The 19,175-nt window shown below is 35.4% G+C and overlaps 1 protein-coding gene across 1 annotated transcript in view; it reads right to left on the bottom strand.

The window, feature by feature from the left end:
- LOC311602670 (protein PPP4R3C1-like) overlaps window positions 1-19,175 on the bottom strand; it is a 228,352-nt gene that overhangs the window by 206,121 nt on the left and 3,056 nt on the right. Inside the window, exons 2-3 of the mRNA XM_084791072.1 lie at window positions 14,158-14,220; window positions 13,464-13,550 (exon numbers count right to left, since the gene is read on the bottom strand). The gene's annotated coding sequence lies outside the window, so the exon portion shown is untranslated. The remainder of the gene's footprint in view (window positions 1-13,463; window positions 13,551-14,157; window positions 14,221-19,175) is intronic.

The raw sequence follows: 19,175 nt of genomic DNA on the forward strand, positions 1-19,175 counted from the left end.
TAATCAGCCAATTTTTAGGGTTTCTATTTCTGGAATGAAATGCCATTCCCAACCAACCTGGAAAGGAACAGGATTTGTCCTACACACTCCAAGTCACACTCAATTGAGCGAAGCCAGTGCTGAAACCTGGAAGTAAAAACTGAAGAAGAGACCATAAAGGAATTTTGCTGACAGGTGTGCTCACTTCATGTCTTGTTGAGGCAGCTTTCTTACACAACCTAGGACAACCTGCTCAGGAGTGTCACTGTCAACAGGGAGATGAGCCCTCTAATATAATCATTAATTTTTTAAATTCCCCTTAGGCTTCTTCAGTGATCAATTTCATGGGGACATATTCTTAATTGAAGCTCCCTCTTTCCAAATAATGATATTTTGTATCAAGTTGACAAAAATATAACCACGATATTAAGGTATTAGAAAAAGCACATTTTTGTACATTGCTAGTAAACAACAATGCAATATAATGAAGCAAATGATGACTTTATGTGCCCTCATACATGCTGCAATTGCCTTTTGATTCCATTTCTCTTCCTGGATAGAAATGTAGAAATATTCTGATTGATATATGAACTGGAATATTCATCAAGATAATGTAATAATAAATAATCAAAACTAAAACAAGTGAATGTCAAAAGGAAATTAAGTAAGTCTATACCTATACAATGGAATGATATGTATTCATGAGGAAAATGTGGCCTTCATGTGTTAAGAAAAAGAGATTTCCAATGACACTTTAAAATAAAATAACAAGACATCATATTATGTATGCTACCTTTTTTCCTAAGAAATTAAGCTAATTGCAGTAAATATATTTTTGAGTTTATATGTATTTGCATAAATATGGATGGATTAAAAATTTACAGTATAAAATTTCATTAGTATATTGTATAGCACAGTGGACGGGGATGGGAATGTAATAAACATGTAGCTGATATGCTTTTAAACTCTCTAGCTATATAGCTTATTCAAAAAGCTAAGGCTAGAAATTGTGACATTATGTGCCTGCTTCCCATGTTTGAAATATTATTTAAGTAATAATTTAAATTTATCTGTTTTTTTTGTTATATGGTTACCTATACAGTAAGAGAAAGTTTGAGGAATGAATTTGACACAGAACTATTAGATATTTTACAAATATAATACAAGACTTTATATAATAATTTTACCTATGCTTTTAGGAATGAATATCCATTGCTTACTTCCCTTATTATTGAAAACTATGCCAAATTACTGGGAAGTTGAGTTTGAATCTCTTACGAGTATAGAAATCATTTAATTTTCTGCTATAAAGAACAAGCAAAGATCCATGACTCAAAGCAATGAACATTTGAAAGTAAATATATGTGGACAAAAGGCTATATTGCATGATACACTACAGCTTCTGTGATAAGAAAAAAAAAGAACAAGGAAAAACACTTTTTGTACTCTAACAGTAATTAAAATATAATAATGTAGATTAGCTATTTGTTAATTTTACTGGAACATATTAAACTCATAAGGCAAGAGAAAGGGGAGTGACATGAGATCTCACTGTGTAGCTCATAGCTGTCGTGGAACTCTGTGTGGGTCAGGCTGACCTCTAATTCACAGAGATTTACCTGTCTCTGTATTCTAATTCCTGGTTTAATGGATATGCACCACCAAAGATAGAAAGAAAAGCAGCTAATAAAGATTAATATTGTCAGTTCATGTTTAAATACAAAAGAAGATTTTTCATTTCGACAGAAATCATTCTCAAACTAACAAATATATTCACATTTATTGACGATTTGATAAACTGTTGTCTGATTTTTACTTAAATGAAGCCAACCTACTTTCCTCTTCTAGGTATATTTTTAAGTTTATCCATATATATTTTTAAATGATATTGAGATCTAGTAGTACTGAACAGATTGCTCAGTAGTAAAGCCCTCTTATAACTCTTGCATAGGACCAGAATTTGGCTTTCAGCATCAACATGGTGACTCACAAGCATCTGTGACTCCAGTTCCACAGATCCCACATCTTTTCTTACCTTGGCAGGCACCTGCAGGAACACGGTACACAAACCTACACTCAGGTGCCAACATATACACACGAAACTAAAACAAATAAATATTAAAAATAAATAAATAGAATAAGGAGTAAACAAATAGAATTGCCTGAATGACTTTATTCTAGGCATGTATTGTATGATTTTTGAGCAAAAATAGAACAATAATGTTCTCATTTAAACATGTTTAGTTCTAAATAACTTTCTGGTTTTTGTTTTTTCAAGACAGGGTTTCTCTGTGTAGCCTTGGCTGTCTGGGCTTCATAGACCAGGCTGGCCTTGAACTCACATAGATCCTCTTGCCTCTGCCTCCAAGTGCTGTCACCATATCTGGTTCTAAGTAACCATTAAGGGAAGGGAAATAATACATTACATGTTTCATGTCAAATACTGCATTCCAATCCAACTTGCAATTATATATTTATAAATTGATTTTTAATAGAGACTTTTCATAACATTAATTGTGGCAAATGCTAACTACTGAACAGAAAGTCTCTGCCCACAAGGGTGAACAGCATATGCCTAGTCAGAATTCTTAGCTGAGTCTTTTGCAGCTTGGTAAGACTCATTCCCAGTGACAATTAAATTGGTAATATGGAGGAAAAGACAATGAAATACTAATCTCATTTACAAAGGACATGCAAACTGTCTAAGGGATACTTTCTCCTTCAAAGATACTTCAAATACTATTTAAGTTTTAAGATAAACACTCAGATCTACAACTCCCTTGGGAGTTAACTGTAGCTGGAATTGAAGTTTTTTTTTTTTTTTAATTCTAAGAATAGATTCATCTGTGATAATTAGAATGGGACCTGTAGAATACCCATACAGACATTTTAACCATATTTGTACCCACAGTATATTTAACTATTTTTAAACTTTTCCAAATTTTATATTTTATAAGGGCCTATACAGATATATGATCACAAACTGCAAAGATAAAATGCAGACATTGCATTTTAAACACAATTGAAGACAAAGGATCATGTGGAATAACTTCTAATTTAAAACAATTATAAATGAACTAAATCACATTTAAAGTTAAGATATCAATTTCTCAAAGCACAGAGGTCCCGCTCAAACTAAGTCACCAGCCAAGGACAATACAGGCGGTAAACCTTAAACCCCTACCCAGATCTAGCCAATGGACAGAACACTCTCCACAGTAGAGTGGAGAGTGGGATATGACTTTCTCACATACTCTGGTGCCTCACCTTTGACCATGTCCCCTGGATGGGGAGACCTGGTGGCACTCAGAGGAAGGACAGCAGGTTACTAAGAAGAGACTTGATACCCTATGAGCATATACAGGGGGAGGTAATCCCCCTCAGGAACAGTCATAGGGGAGGGGAATAAGGGGAAAATGGGAGGGAGGGAAGAAGGGGAGGATACAAGGGATGGGATAACCATTGAGATGTAACAAGAATAAATTAATAAAGGAGAAAAAAATAAAAAATAAAAAAAGCAATACAGTTCTCAAAAACAGAAATATCTTGATAATATTTTACGTGTAAATTAATTTATGGAATAAATATATGTATGCAAATAAAATCCAAAGCCTGTGTTAAGAATAAAATATTTGAAATATAATGTTCTTTCAGTGTGTCTATCAATAATCCATATATCTTTAAAAATAACAAACTGAATGAGTTCACATTACATTCATATTCTTGTGTTATGTATCTTATAGTTACATACTTTGATTACATACCCTCTTCAATATGACACCAGCTTTGTAACATATCACAATAAAAACAATGACCAGCAACTATTCATTTTTCTGTGTCCTGTGGGTAATCCATCTGTTCTCCCTGCCCCCACAATATAACTTCCTAGGAACATAAAATAAGTATTTCCTGTATTCTCATAAATTCTAACTTCTAATTGATATTTGGAAGACCTTTTTAAACAATTCTTCCTTCAGACTAACTCACAGCTCTATGGTAAGTCCATAGGATATGTATTCCCTTTATATGACCCTAGCTGACATGAGTTATTTAGCTAGTATATACCAGCTATGAAACATGTGTTATTTCATTTTTGTTTGTTTGTTTGTTTGTTTTCCAGACAAAGTTTCTCTGTATGTAGCCCTGGCTGTCCTGGTACTCACTTTGTACACCAGCCTGGCCTAGAGCTCACAGAGATCTGCTTGCCTGTGCCTCTTAAATGCTGGAATTAAAGGCATTCTGCACCATACTAGGCTTATTTCATATATTACTAAGAACATAGCAAAGAGCTTGGTGGTGGCTACTGTGCAAGCCTTTTAATCCCAACCCTCACAAGGCAGAAGCAGAGGCAGAAGCTGAAGCAAGTGCATCTCTGTGAGTTCAAGGCCAGCCTGGTCTACAAAGTGAGTTTCACAACAGCTAGGACTACATAGAGAAACCTTGTCTCAAACAAACCATATCAATAAACAGGGACACATCAATATAGCTGCAACCTTTTATAAGACTTTAAATTTTATCAATTTTTTCAAAGCTAAAGAAATTACATGTGGACAGATGAGATGTTTCAATGAATAAAAATGCTTGCTGACAAATCTGATGACACGTGAGAACCAGGATACAGGAGAGGATGAGGGAGATGGAGTCACCAAACCGGGAAACAGACTCCAGAGACCAGCATCAAGTACAGATCTAGTTTTATTGCATAGTAGCAAGTATTATTATACAGCCTTTGGACAAAGGGGAGTTGACACAGATATCTGGGTAGCCAATCATCCGACTGTCACTGTAGGAAGTGCTAGGCCTGACAGCACCAGAGGGAACAGGGATCCCTGCAGACAGATAAAACAGCCACCACTCTGTTCTGGGCCCAATCTAAGGCTGTAGCAGTTTTCTAGGATTCTCCTTTTGTGTCACATGGTTTGGCAGAAGACATGGACATTTGTACTATTAAAGAGGTATGGAAGCCTCCCTCACCATACACCAGGCCACTGCCCAGGGGCCATAGTATCCACAATATTATGAATTTAATCCAGTAGCCTCATGTAGTGAAAGGAGAGATTGGATCTTGCAAATTATCTTTTGACTTCCTCGCCTGTGCAATGACACACACATATACACACAGACACGCATGTGCACATGCATGTGCATGAACACACACATGTACACACACACACGTACACACACACATACACACACACACACACACACACACACACACATACACACACACACCTTACTCTTCATTTCGGTTAGTATATTCTCTATGATGTCATTTAAGACGTTAATATCTCAGGAAATAACATTGAGAATTGACAAATGTGAAAATAAAATACTGTCTTAATAGGAAAAACGAAAGAAAGAAAGAAAGAAAGAAAGAAAGAAAGAAAGAAAGAAAGAAAGAAAGAAAAGAAAAGAAAAAATAGAAAATCTAAACAGTAAGAGAAATAAATCTTTACTGGCAATACATTTGACATAGGATTACTATGAACAATCCAAATCCAAAATAAACCCAAGCTAAACAGTCTAACCAATGAACAGACATTTCTCAAATAGTCAAATAACATATGAACAATATTATATATTCTTAGACAGTAAAGAAATACAAATTTTAAAACTATATTGAAATTCTGTCTCATTCAAATTAAATTGGTTATCATAAAGAAAATAAACAGCAGCAAATCTTGTGAGGCTGGAGAGAAAAATAATCTTTTTACACTGCTGATATGAAGGTAAATTATAGTATCCATTGTGAAAGTTATACCAACCATTGTGAAAAACTAGAAGTATAACTACTAGATGAAATATCAATAACACTCTGGGTATATATCAGGAGGAATCTAAGCCAACATGTCAATACTCACAGTATTTTAGATATGCAATTAGTTTAGGTTTTTATAAAGAGAGAAATAGATACAGAAAATGTGATATATATATATATATATATATATATCATACATATATATATGGAATATTATATACTCATAATGAAGGATAAAATCATGTCATTTGCAGTAAAGCAAACTCAAATGAAAATCAACACATTGAGAGAAATAAGCTACCCACAGAAAGGCAAATATTGTAGGCTTCTATTATTTGTAGATTCTAGACTCTAAATAAATAAATCATAATGTATGATTTAATATGTATATGGCACACACACACATATATATAGTATAGTATATAGTATATATAGTATAGTATAATACACATATGCAGTATATGTGTGTATATATAATATATGTGACAGAAGAAAGACTGGAGGACTTGGGAGAAAGAAGAGGAATAAAAACAAGGGCATGGAGGAGTAATACACAATACATGTTATACTTGAAATAAATTATCTTTATAAAATCTAGCACTGTATACAGTGAATATACACCAACAAAAAGTTGAAAATAAAAATTGCAATGTAATTCATATCCTCATTTCTTATCCACATACACTGCTTTACATTTCTTTTGTTTTTTTTTTTTTCAAGACAGGGTTTCTCAGTGTAACAGCCCTGGTTCTCCTAGACTCACTTTGTAGATCAGGCTGGCCTTGAACTCACAGAGATCCACCTGCCTCTGCCTCCCAGTGCTGGGATTAAAGGCATGCATCACCATGCACAGCTCTTTAAATGAGACATCTATGTCACATCTCCTTTTTTTCAAATCTCCTGGATCTTGCAGAAGAAAGAAGAGAAAGAATGCAGGAGTAAGAGGCAGAATATCACTATAAAGAAAGAGTGTTTTCTGGGTACAGCAAGGTATCTACCAATGTGAATTCATATGCAGGTGTTGTTTAGGTAAGTATATTGCTAAGATTTCATGGTATAGCTTCTTTGTCATATATAGAAAACATTAAGAGCAGATTCTCTGGCCATCTAGCTCTTTTTAGAGAAATCATAGTAACAGTTTTATGATATTACTCATAGTGGTTTTGATTTTTATTTCAGTAAATAATAATAGTTAATGATTTTGGGTTGTTTTAGACATACCAGATGACCATCAGGATGTTATTCTTAGAAAAATTACCAATGTACAATTTTTGCCCAGATTTTAATTGAATTATGTGAGGTACTATATTACTGTTCATATAGTTCATACATTTCTTACAAATTATGTATATTAAGCACATATAAAATACTTTATCTTGCTAAATGTTTGGTGTTTTTGTTCTATTATTCCCTTTTTTATACACAGGAGTTTGAGTCTCGGTTTGCTGTAGTCATGTTTATATTTGCTTTTGTCATACAAAGTTAAAGTTTGATATAAATAGGCATACATATACATATATCAGTGCTAAGGTCAATATCCAGGAAGTTTTTCCTCCTCACTTTTTCTTAGATTGTTTTAATGGATTTAAGTCTTACATTTAGATTCTAAATTCATTTCAAGTTGATTTTTGTGTATAAGTATCAAATGTAATATTTTGCATTTGGATATCCAGTTTACTTACTAAAATTTATTTGAGAAGACTGTCTTTTTCTCATTGTGACCATGGTAAAAATTAGTTGAGTATATATGCTTGGTTTGTTTCATTGTTCTTGTCAAACCAGATGAGAAACAGTACTGTCAGACATAAAATAAAATCTCAAGAGGATTTCAGTGTAGGAACATAAGAATAAGAGACAAGGTTTAACATACTTCTGCAAGGAAAACCCCAGAAAGATATAGATAGATGGAAATGTTTATTCTCAACATAATAAAGACCACTGAAAAAGCCAAGTAATATCATTAGATTCAGTGGAGAATAATGAAAGCTTTTCCTCTAGAATGTGGAAAAAAGTAAGGATTCTCATACTCACCTATTGAACACAGGACTGGCAGCACCAACAAGAAAAACCACATAAAAATACAAATGCAAGGCATCCAACTCAGAAATGAAAAGATTAAAGTATCTTTATTGTAGATGGCATAATCCTGCATATATAAAACTGCCAAGAGCCGCCCTGTTGAGGGGGCTCACTAGGCATGTGGGCTGTCTAGGAGGTGATCTGGTGTTTGCAAAGTCTTAGACCATGATGTACCCCGAAATTGCTTCCAGCCTCTGACATGCTGTCAGGAACCACTGATTTGGGAAAGTCCAGGAGGCATGAGAGATCTCTGGAGGTGATCCGGTATTTGCAAGGTCTGTATAGTGATGTACCCCAGAATTGCTTCCAACCTCTGAATACCCTATCAATTGTGCACCGCTGCATCTCTCTGAAATCTGGCATTAGAGCTGGGCATGGTGGCGCATGCCTTTAATCCCAGCACCCAGGGAGGCAGAGGCAGGTGAATCACTGTGAGTCTAAGGCCAGCTTGGTCTACAAAGTGAGTCCAGGACAGCCAGGACTACATTCATGGCCAGCCCGGTATACAAAGCGAGTCCAGGATAGCCAAGATTACACATAGAAACCCTGTCTCGTATAACCAAAAGTAAATACATCTGGCATTGGTGTGAACTGTTATTTTCTGGGTACTGACCAGCTCTGATTGAGCAAACTTCCTGGAGGATCTTATTGAAGATGTACTTCTTGTTATTCAGATGAATTAATCCCTGATTATGGAATTCCTGATTTGACTCAAATAGTTTTAAAAGTTAAAGTTAGTTTATGGCTGCAATAAATACCTTTGTGGACCTCCAGATGCCTCACTTAGGATAGCCTACCAGCAGATTTGTGGCTTCAGATAAGCCTCCACCGCAGATGGCACCACGAATCCTGGTATTTCACCATAAATATAGCCAAATTTGTTTAAACTCCATGTGAACCTATGTGGAATGAAGTTACCTAGAGATGTCTGAATTTACTCTGTTTCTTAGAATGAAAGACAGACAAAATTATTGTCTTGAGCTCATAACAAACTAAGAGATAGATGGATAATGTACAGTCAGGTCCATCCTAATTGATAAGTTGTATACTCTAGTAAGTATCAGACCCTATTATCCTTAGACCCTGCCAATCTTTGTCATTCTGAACTCACCATGAACTTATGTAATGGATACATAGATAAGAAATATTTAGCTTTAAAACATGTAACCTGTTGTATTTTAGAATTCATTTGTTTTTGTGATTAACTGTACTCTTTTGACTATGAGGTAATTCCCTTTTCTCAGAAGTATAAGTATGATCTACAATAAACGTGGTGGGGAGAAAATTGGGGAGAAAATTGAGCAGCTTGACTTCAGTTGAAGTTAAGATGCCTGACTTCATCCACCTTTTTTCCTGATCCTCTTCTCTTGAATGTATGTTTGTGATTGGTTTATTTTCTATCTCTCTCTTACTTCTTATTTCTCTGTAGATTCACAAATAAGTTAGAAGACTCAGGACCATCATCCTTCTATGGCTAATAAGCCTAAGTTTACACCAACTTATTGGAGATCTCTGCAAAGAGGCCTATCTACAGATCAAAGAGCCTCCTTTTATGACCCCCGTGCCATTTCTAGCCAGAAGCCTCAGCCATAGGAAAGTTATGGTCAGTTTAAGTTCTCCTCAGCCCCAGTACAGCCAGTCTCTAGTGAAGAAACCTTGGGCTCTTTTTCCCCTTCCTTCCTTTTTCTTCTTTAAATCCTGATCGGTTGCCTGAGCCATCAGTTCTGGCCATCCAAGAGATAAAGTGAACTGGAAGGGCATCCGCATCCAATGCCAGAGAAACTACCCTGGATCATCTCCAGAGCACCAGCAAGGCATTAACATAAAACCCCTAAAAATCTATACATAAATATTAAAATAAATGAATTCAATATAATTGTAAAATGACAAAATAATAAAAACCAACTGTTTCTTTATACTAATAACAATTTTTCTTTAAAGAAAATATTTTCATTTATGATAGCATTGAAAAATAAAATAACCAGGAATAAATTTAAGAAAGGAAGTAAAAAGTTTGACATTGAAAACAAAAAGAGATTCTTGAAACAAACAAGACATAGATCCATGGAAAGATGCCCTACATTCAGAGACTGGATAATTAATATTATTTAAATACCTATGGCAATATGTAGATTCAGCAGAGTTTCTTTTAAAGTCCACATAGTGTTTTGTATAAGAAAGAAACTGTAATTTGTAAATATGTATGAAACCACAGTCACACAAGCAGCCAATGATCTCTAAAAACAAAACAAAATAAAAATGCAGTTGACTTCCAGTTATATTGCAAATCTACACTAACAAAAAAAAAACAGGGTACTAGATTCCATGCATTCTGAATGGAATAACAAAATAATGGGGGAGACAATGCCACAATAAAATGTCTCTTTCCATCTATTGAAATCCCTAGTGTCTGGAATGGTTTACATTTAAGAGTTTTTGGACAAAAGGGCCCCTTAGAAACCTCCAAAACAACCCAGGTTATTGACAATGTTATTGATTCTCTTTACAAACTGATGGTGAAGCCCTATGGATGAACACACCAGCATCTACATAACTCATTGAACATGAAGTTGAGCTGGTGCCCACCTAGAAACTTCAACCCTGCTGACCAGTGTTCATAGTACTGGAAGTTACTCCGAAGGCTACAAGAGGAGAAACCTAAACCTCACCAATCCAGCTACAAAATGCTTTGTGACCTGTCTGCAAGAAATACAGGCATAATAGAGAAGCAAAAGTTGTGGGAGTAATCAAACACTATCTGGTTGGATTTAATGCCCACTCCATGAGAAATAACCTGTGCCCAATACTACCAGGGTAGGCAAGACCTTGAGGCTTGATAGGCCATGAACTTAAAGGAAACCAAATACTATTGTTCTGCTAAACTTTGTGTCATGAGTGGATGTGGTTCTCAACCTATGGGGTAACCCTTTGGGGTTACATATTAGATGTACACTATAATCATAACAGTAGCAAAGTTACAGTATTTATTAGCAATGAAATAATTTTATGGTTGGGTATCACTATAACATGAGAAATTTTATTAAAGGGTCACAGCATTAAGGTTGAGAACCACTGCTCTAAAGGAACATAGCAATAAAATGGCTGCTAATGACATTTTACTTGTATTCAGATTAGTGTCTTGCTCAAACCAACAACTGGACAAAGTGCAGAGTGTGAGAAACCTTGGAACACTCAGATCTACGTATTATTATTATATTTTTCATGACAGAGTTTCTCTATGTAACCTTGGCTGTCCTGGACTTGCTTTGTAGACCAGGCTGGCCTCGAACTTACAGAGCTCTACCTGCTTCTACTGGGATTACAGGCATGTGCCATTGCACCCAGAGGAACCCTCAGATCTACATGGAATGTCTTTATTAAATCCTTCCCTTTGGGCTCAGGGAATTCTGCAGAAGAGTAGGCAAAAAAGATGGATGACATCAAGGAAACCGTTTTCTAAACACAACAGGAATGAAGCACAAATGAACTTCGAGAGACCGTGGCAACATGTACAGTGCCTAGGCAGGTATAAGCCAAACAGTCCTAGCACTGAGAGAGGAAGAGGATAAAATCTTCTGACCACTTGCTGAGAAAGAATCAGTTTTATCCAAAGGAGCCTCACTAGGTATAAACCTTAAGTTTAGATGCCATTTCCAGCAATGGAGGACCAATATAAGATAAATCTGAACTAAAATTTGAAGTTTAAAAAAGTTATTTAGAGTTAGGGGCTACCTTCATACTTTATGTCAGGTGGTAGTCATTCATTTTTTTTGAGATATTTATACATTTTGGCATAATTAAAAGCAAAACACATAGAGTAATTATAATGAAATGACTGCTATTTCCTATCTATGCAGATGCTTCTCTTTGAAACTTTAAAATGATTGACATTCCCTTGGGATGGGACAACAATTAAGCCTGTAGAGTATAGTGAAAACAAAATATAAAGACATTATGCTAAATAGACAAGTACTTGATAAAATAACAACTCTAACCAGATGGAAAAATGTGCAGCAATAAAGGACATGAAAACTAATTCTCTTTTAGTGTTTATTCATTCCTGTCTATTGGGGGCACTTTCTGGAAAACATGAAGCCAGATTGTTTTGTTACCTTTTGAACTCATTTTAAGGTATTAACAACATAGTCCACATGATGTTTCTTTATTTCTAATCAGATGATATCTGTGTAATGGATTGCAGATTATTAAGATCCCTGCTTGCTGATATTCATTAACTCTAACTGCAGTTTGTAAAAATAAAAGGGGAATGATAAGATATTTAGACATCTTTTATAAAAAGTAATTTTTGTATGTTTTCTTTTAAAAATATTTTCTTTATTCTTGAGAATTTCATATGTGTATGCAATGAAATATGATTAAGTGCACCTCCAATTTCCCCTCCAGCCTTCTCCATGTATCCTGTCAACATATCTATCTGCAAAACTCATGTCCCTTTTGTTTCTCATAATCTGGCAAGTCCAGTTAATGCTTCCTATATGCACATAGGTGAGGAGACATTCACCATAGGGAAACTTATAGGTAGCTACAGCCTCAGTAAAGAATGATTCTCTTTCCCTAGGCAACTACCAGCTGCTAATAGTGTCTTAGTAAGTAGAAGAGCTGAGATTTTCACTGCCTTGATCATGTGCATGTCTTGTGAAGGTAACCACATTTATTATGAGTTAATGAATACAAAAGTACTGCCATGTCCAGAAGACAATATTTCACTGTACTTCACCTCCCGCTCTCTGTACTTTCTTTATGTTTGCATTTGAATAATTATATCATAAGATTCCTTCACACAACTGTAAATGTAATGCAGTTTCCACATTTTGGGTGGAATCTGTGAGTATATTAAAGTGAATCTGAATACAAAATAGCATCCACTGAGCTGCAGCCAAATTAATCCCAATTGGTTGGTATAAAGCTGCACTTACTAATAGAACCGGAAATGTAGGCCAGCAAGCATCTAAGAATTCTTATTAAATATTTAAACGTGAAAACATTAAAAATAAACACTAAGACATCAAAAGTACTAAAAACAAACACTAAAATATTAAAGCATTGAAAACAAATATTGGACTATAGTGTGATCTTGGCTTAATTAGATAAGGCAGTTATAATAGCTTGAAAGCCTAAAGTGCCAAGAGAGACTCAATTTTCACAAGCAATAGAAATTTGTCATATTCAAAATGAACACAGAAACTACCTCTTCATATTTCATGCCATTGTCTCCCTTCCATGACCCGAGATCACCTGCTATAGATAAATGGTAAACATGGTGTTGTCCCCTTTTCCTCAAAGGCCCATTCCTAAAATGCCTAGAAAGCTATTTTTAGTTCATTTAAAATGAATTCCATGGCATACAGTTTTTATTTACTTCTCTGTGTTCTCACTGTCATTAAATCCACGATGAAACCATCATTTACCTGCATGACTTTAATAACTATTTAGTTTGCTCTTTCTTTTTTCTTTCTACAAATCTTTCTTTGGTATCAAAAGCTATAGCTAAAAGCAAGGAATCAAAAGGAATCAAACGTGGTACCTGAGGGGATTAAGAAAATATCTCAGTGGATAGGAGTTATGCAAGCATGATGACCTGATTTTGGAACCCAAGACTTTTTGTAAAAGATATGCCTACACATACCTTAAACCCTGTGTGGTAGAAGGCTGTGACAGGAGAATCGTTGATGATTATAGATCACTATTCATGCTCCAGGTCTAGTAAAAGACTCTGTTTCAAAGAAGTAAAGAAGAAGGTTGATAAGAAGGACACTAGATGTTCTACTCTGATCTTTGTGTGCATATGAGCATGCCCACACATATATAGGCCTATATGCCACATACATACACCGCATTCATACACATACATAAACATATACACACAGTTTGAAATTGATACTCAAATATGTATTATAAGCCAACAGCATTAATAAGGCCCAGAATTCAAGCCCTACATTGAAAAAATAGAAATCAAATATAACACAAAAACCAGTAGTACTTGCTTAGTATTAACTTACACTGAGCCATGCATGGTGGGAGCACTCAGGAAGACAGAGGCAGGCAGATCACTATGAGTTCAAGGCTATCCTGATGTACAAAGCCAGTTCATGATAGCCAAAGCTACACAGAAAATTCAGATTGCATGGAGCTCCATTACACAGTTATAATTCCTTTAGTCCTATATGCAAATGTATTTGCTGGAAACTAGTTAGTGCACTATCACTGACCCAATACAATTATTAATTATAGTTCTTGTTAACCTGTTTTAACAAGATCCTCAGTTAATAATTGACATATTACAATTTGATTACAACCACATTTGTTTTAGAATATTTTACCTCTTTTGATTCCAAATGACAGTCTGATTCTTCTTGACCTTTAAAAATTTGGAATATCAATTTCTGAAATACAGAAAATATGTTTAAATATACATTTTTGTAACACTTTATAAAATGTTTATACTAATCTTAATATGTTTTTCACATCATATGTTTTCAATTGACAGGTGTAGCTTATTTATATGATTTATGAATATATTAGCCTATTACAAGAGAAAAATACTATATTACCTTTCAGAAATGACTATTTCTTGAAAGACTAAACACGTTGGGGTAAAAGACTTACTCATTTCTTCTTTTGATTGGTATTTTCAGAATCAGGATACCATATTTTATTAATATAATAATCTCATACAATGTATCATTTTAGTCCCTTAACCTCATAACTGTAACTAGAAAAATAGCTTGAACTTTCTTTGAATCTAGTTGTATGCTTACTATATTCCTACACTTGAAAACTCTGCCAAATATTTAAGAATCATTCAGAGCCGCCTAGTTGATCATTACACATCTGGATTTTTCCCTTTCCCTGTTATGACACTATTAGAAACACAAGCAGAATAATAGAATGAGGAAAATTAATGTGGCGGGTTTATTCTTCTCATCTCATATCCATGAATTTATGAAGAGGTGGCTCAAGACCTGAGGTGTTTATGAAATCCTTGTTCTGCCCCACAACATAATATTTTGAGATGCAATATCTTCCTGTTAAAATACTTCCAACTGCCTAACTAATGCGTGTTTTTGTCACTAGCCTATAAAATTCACCATGCAATTGTCTTAAACTGATACACAAATGCTAAAATTTCCCCTTTACATTTTATTTCAAGTCCATTATTTTTACCACCTGCACCTTCCCCACTATAATTTAAGTGCATTCATTTAAAAGAAGACTTTAGTACTTCTTCTCATCCTGTATTATTTAACACCAAATAACTAGCAGAATTCTTAAAAACAAACAAATAAACAAGAGACAATTTATTACACAGCTCAAAATATTCTAAATGTTTCCCATAACAGAATAAAATAAAATTTAAAGTTTCCATGATGTTCAACATAAATCATTTAATTGTCTGTAATTTCTTCTAATTCCAATGGCCACAAAATATATCAACTCAAATGTGTATGTTTATCTTTTTATATTCTAACTACATGTAATTCTTCACAATGATATTTTTTAATTTCTAGAAACACATTATTCAATTGTCTCAGATAAGTTGTATCAGGTTTATTCTACTGGAAATGTCCTCCCTCTTAATAGTCATCCTTTTATTTAATAGGCATACCAGTTCTAGTCTATGTATTGCCTTGTCTGTCTCTTTTTTTCATGGTATGGATAATTTGTAACTAATTGTTACTTCAGGTTTCCTGCTTTTGTTTTCCACATATGAATGAGACTCTTGTTAGTGAACAATTTCTGCTTTATTTTTCATTAATTTTTTAAAGTGATAGGCTTATTTTTTATGTGCATGAGTATCCTATCTGCGTGCATGTATGTTCACCATGCATATGCCTTGTGCCTACCAAGGCCAGAAGAGGCTGTTGAATCTCCTGGAACTGGTGTTACAGATAATTTATGAGTTACCCTATAGGTATTAAGAACTGAATCCAAGTCCTCTGCAGAAACAACAAGTATTCTTAACTGTCGACCTATCTTCACAGCCCCCAGTTTGTCTTTTAAAACCTACTAGGCAGCCTTGGCATAGTTGGACACACCTTTAATCCCAGTACTCATGAGGCGTAATCAGATGGATCTATGTGAGTTCAATGCCAACCTGGTCTACATAAGGTACCCTAGGCCAACCAGAATGACACAGTGAGACCCTGTCTCAAAACAAATAAACAAACAACCCTGCTATATACATATAAAACGATTTGTAGGGCGGTCAAGATAGATCAATAGGTAATAGCAATTGGTTAATAATCCCAATGTCCCAAGTTTGATATTTAAGACCCTTATGATAAAAGGAGATAATTGACTCTTACAAACTGCCCTCCAATCTGTATGTGTGTGTGTGTGTGTGTGTGTGTGTGTGTGTGTGTGTGTTTGTGTGTGTGTGTGTGTGTATGTCTGTGTGTGTGTGTGTCTGTGTGTATGCCTGTGTGTGTATGTGTGTTTGTGTGTCTGTGAAATTTTGTAAAGAGATATAAATATGAATGCCTAGAAAAAATGATGAAAAGGAAAAAACCTATTTATAGCAATAGTAAGCCACAAATATATGGAGAATTTTTTAAAAATCTCCTTCTCTTCTAGTGGTGACTTGAATAAGAATGTGCCCCACAGGCTTGTATATTTGAATGCTTATTCATCAGGGAGTAGTGATATTGGGAAATATTAAAAGGATTACAAAGTGTGGCCTTTTTGGAAGAAGTATATCACTGGGGGTGAGCTTTGAGGTTTCAAAAGCATGCCAAACTCAGAGTGTCTCTGTCTCACTATGGATCAGGATGTAGCTCTTAGCTACTTACTGCTCCAGCACCTCCCTGCATGGCACCTTGCTCCCTTCCATGATGATAATAGAATAAACTTCTGAAACTGTGAACAAGCCTCAATAAAATGCTTTCTTTTTAAAGATTTGCCTTGGCCACAGTGCCTTTACACAGCAATAGAACAGTGACTGAGATAAATTGTTAAACAGGGATCAGGGTATTGCTGTGACAGGCCTGACCATGCTGTTTTTTGAAGGAATATGGGAAACTGTGGGACTTTTATGTGGAAAAGCACTTGGGTATTTTAAACAGAGTTTACTAGACCATTATGGTAAAACCATGAAAAACATTGACAAGGGGGATTTGAACTGTGAGTTCCCAGCTTGAAAAAGTTTCAAAGGGGAACAATATTAGTAAGAGGCCTAGGGAACATTCTTGTGATATATTGGCTTCTATTGTCCTTATCCTAAAATTTTGGCAAAATTTTCCCAAAAAATTGAAATGTTTGACATTAATAATGTTGGCTAAAATCTAAAATAACCTAGTATTGACTCTGTTGCATGGTTATTAGTGTTAACTCTTAAGCAGCTGATCAAGGACAAATACAGAATGTATACATTGAGGAGAAAAAGAGTACCAAGAAGTATAACATTAGAGCCAAGTTCAATGCTTGAGAAAATAAAGTTTGAAGAAAAGCCTGATGCTTAATGGAGTAGAAGGAGTGGTGATTTCAGTATAACTCTACCCAGCTAAGCTTCCAATTTGTGAAAGGTAATTAAAAGAAAGCTTAAGCAGTGAAGAAAACCAGCAACAAGAGAAAGCTTATGCAAATGCAATTGAAAGAGGGGACCAAGATCCACCTCCACCAAGCAGCAGAACTTTGCAGCTTCAGCCAAGGTCTTTTGGCTTTACAGGAAAAAATACAAGGAAGGGGTTTTGCAATCTCCCTTTGTGACTAAGAAAAAGGTGTTGAGGCCAGGACTGTGCTGGGATGTCTCTACATGGAGGACCAACAGGCTATTGGGTGAAGCCTGTACTGTGTTAAAGACTTTAAAGACTCCAAGATGTAGGAGATACCTGCCAAAGAAAGCTGCTAAGTGAAAACAGTCCAAGAGAGAGAAGTATGTTGCAGTCAAAAAAAGCCTGAAGAAGTTGCAGATCTGAAGAGCACTTTGATATCAGACAAGGAGATGCAGAGTTTGGAGTTTGTCCTGTTGATTTTTGTTCTTGTGTTTTGGTCCAGTTTTTCCTCACTAAGTTCCCTATTCTCCCTTTTGGAATGGTAATGTATGCTTTGTGCCATTATATGCTGGAAGTATATAATAGGCTTTTAAAATTTGACTTTGAAGTAGGTTATAATTAAGCGATTGTCTTGAATCTCAGAAGAGATTTTGAAGTGAGGTCCTTCAGCAATTTGGAAAGAGTATGGAAAAATTTGAAGTTGTAGTAAATGCATTTTGCACTGTAATATGGATATAAGCCTATGGGGGCCAGGGAGTGGAATGTGGAAATTTGAATAAGAATGGCCTCCATAGACGCATATATTTGAATGCTTAGTCACCAGGTAGTAGCATTGTTTGAAAGGATTAATGGGATTAGGAGATGTGGCATTGTTGGAGGAAGTGTGTCACTGGAGGTAAAAGTTGAGGTTTCTCCCTTCTTATCTAGGCTGAAAGAGAGACTCTGATCTTGGCATGGACTTTTGAAACCTCAAAGCTTACCTCCAGTGTGACACATTCCTTGGCCTCCACAGGCTTATATCCATACTATACTGCAAATGCATGTCAGCATTCAGGGAGGTGTTCCCTACCATGATGAGAATGAACTAAGCCTCTGAAACTGTGAGCAAGTCCCCAGCTAAATGCTTTCTTTTATAGTAGTTAGTTGCCTTTGTCATGGTGTGTATTCACAGCAATAGAACAGTGACTAAAACACCTAACTTTCAAAATCTATGAAATAACTCTTGTTCTGAGTTGTGAGACAACTGTTGCCTTGCCTTTCATAAAGGTTATATTAGAGATAAAAACTACATAGGTATGCATAAAAGTAAAGTTATAAGCTATCATTTGTCCACTATGTTTTCACCCAACACTATTTTTAGGATTCATGCATGTTTATTTATGCATATAAAATGAGATAAAGTTTACTGTATTCCAGGCTGTCTTTAAACTCCCTATGTAGTCAAGACTGCTCTTGAAATACTGATGTTCCCCTACCCAGATCTAGCCAATGGACAGCACATTTTCCACCACTGAGTGGAGAGTGGGGACTGACTTTCACACGAACTCTGGTGCCCCATTTTTGACCACGTCCCCTGGATGAGGAGGCCTGGTGGCACTCAGTGGAAGGATAGCAGCCTACCAAGAAGAGACTTGATACCCTATGAGCATATATAGGGGGAGGAGGTCTCCCTCAGTTACAGACATAGGGGCGGGAGTAGTGGGAAAGAGGGAGGGAGGAATGGGAGGATACAAGGGATGGGCTAACAACTGAAATGTAATATGAATAAACTAATAAAATATTTTTTAAATGCTAAGTATAATTATCAACATTTCTGAAGCTCTAAGATGATCTTCTATTGTTTCCTG

Source organism: Acomys minous (genome assembly GCF_964271855.1).
Source record: "Acomys minous genome assembly, chromosome: 7".
NCBI classification, from domain to species: Eukaryota; Metazoa; Chordata; class Mammalia; order Rodentia; family Muridae; genus Acomys; species Acomys minous.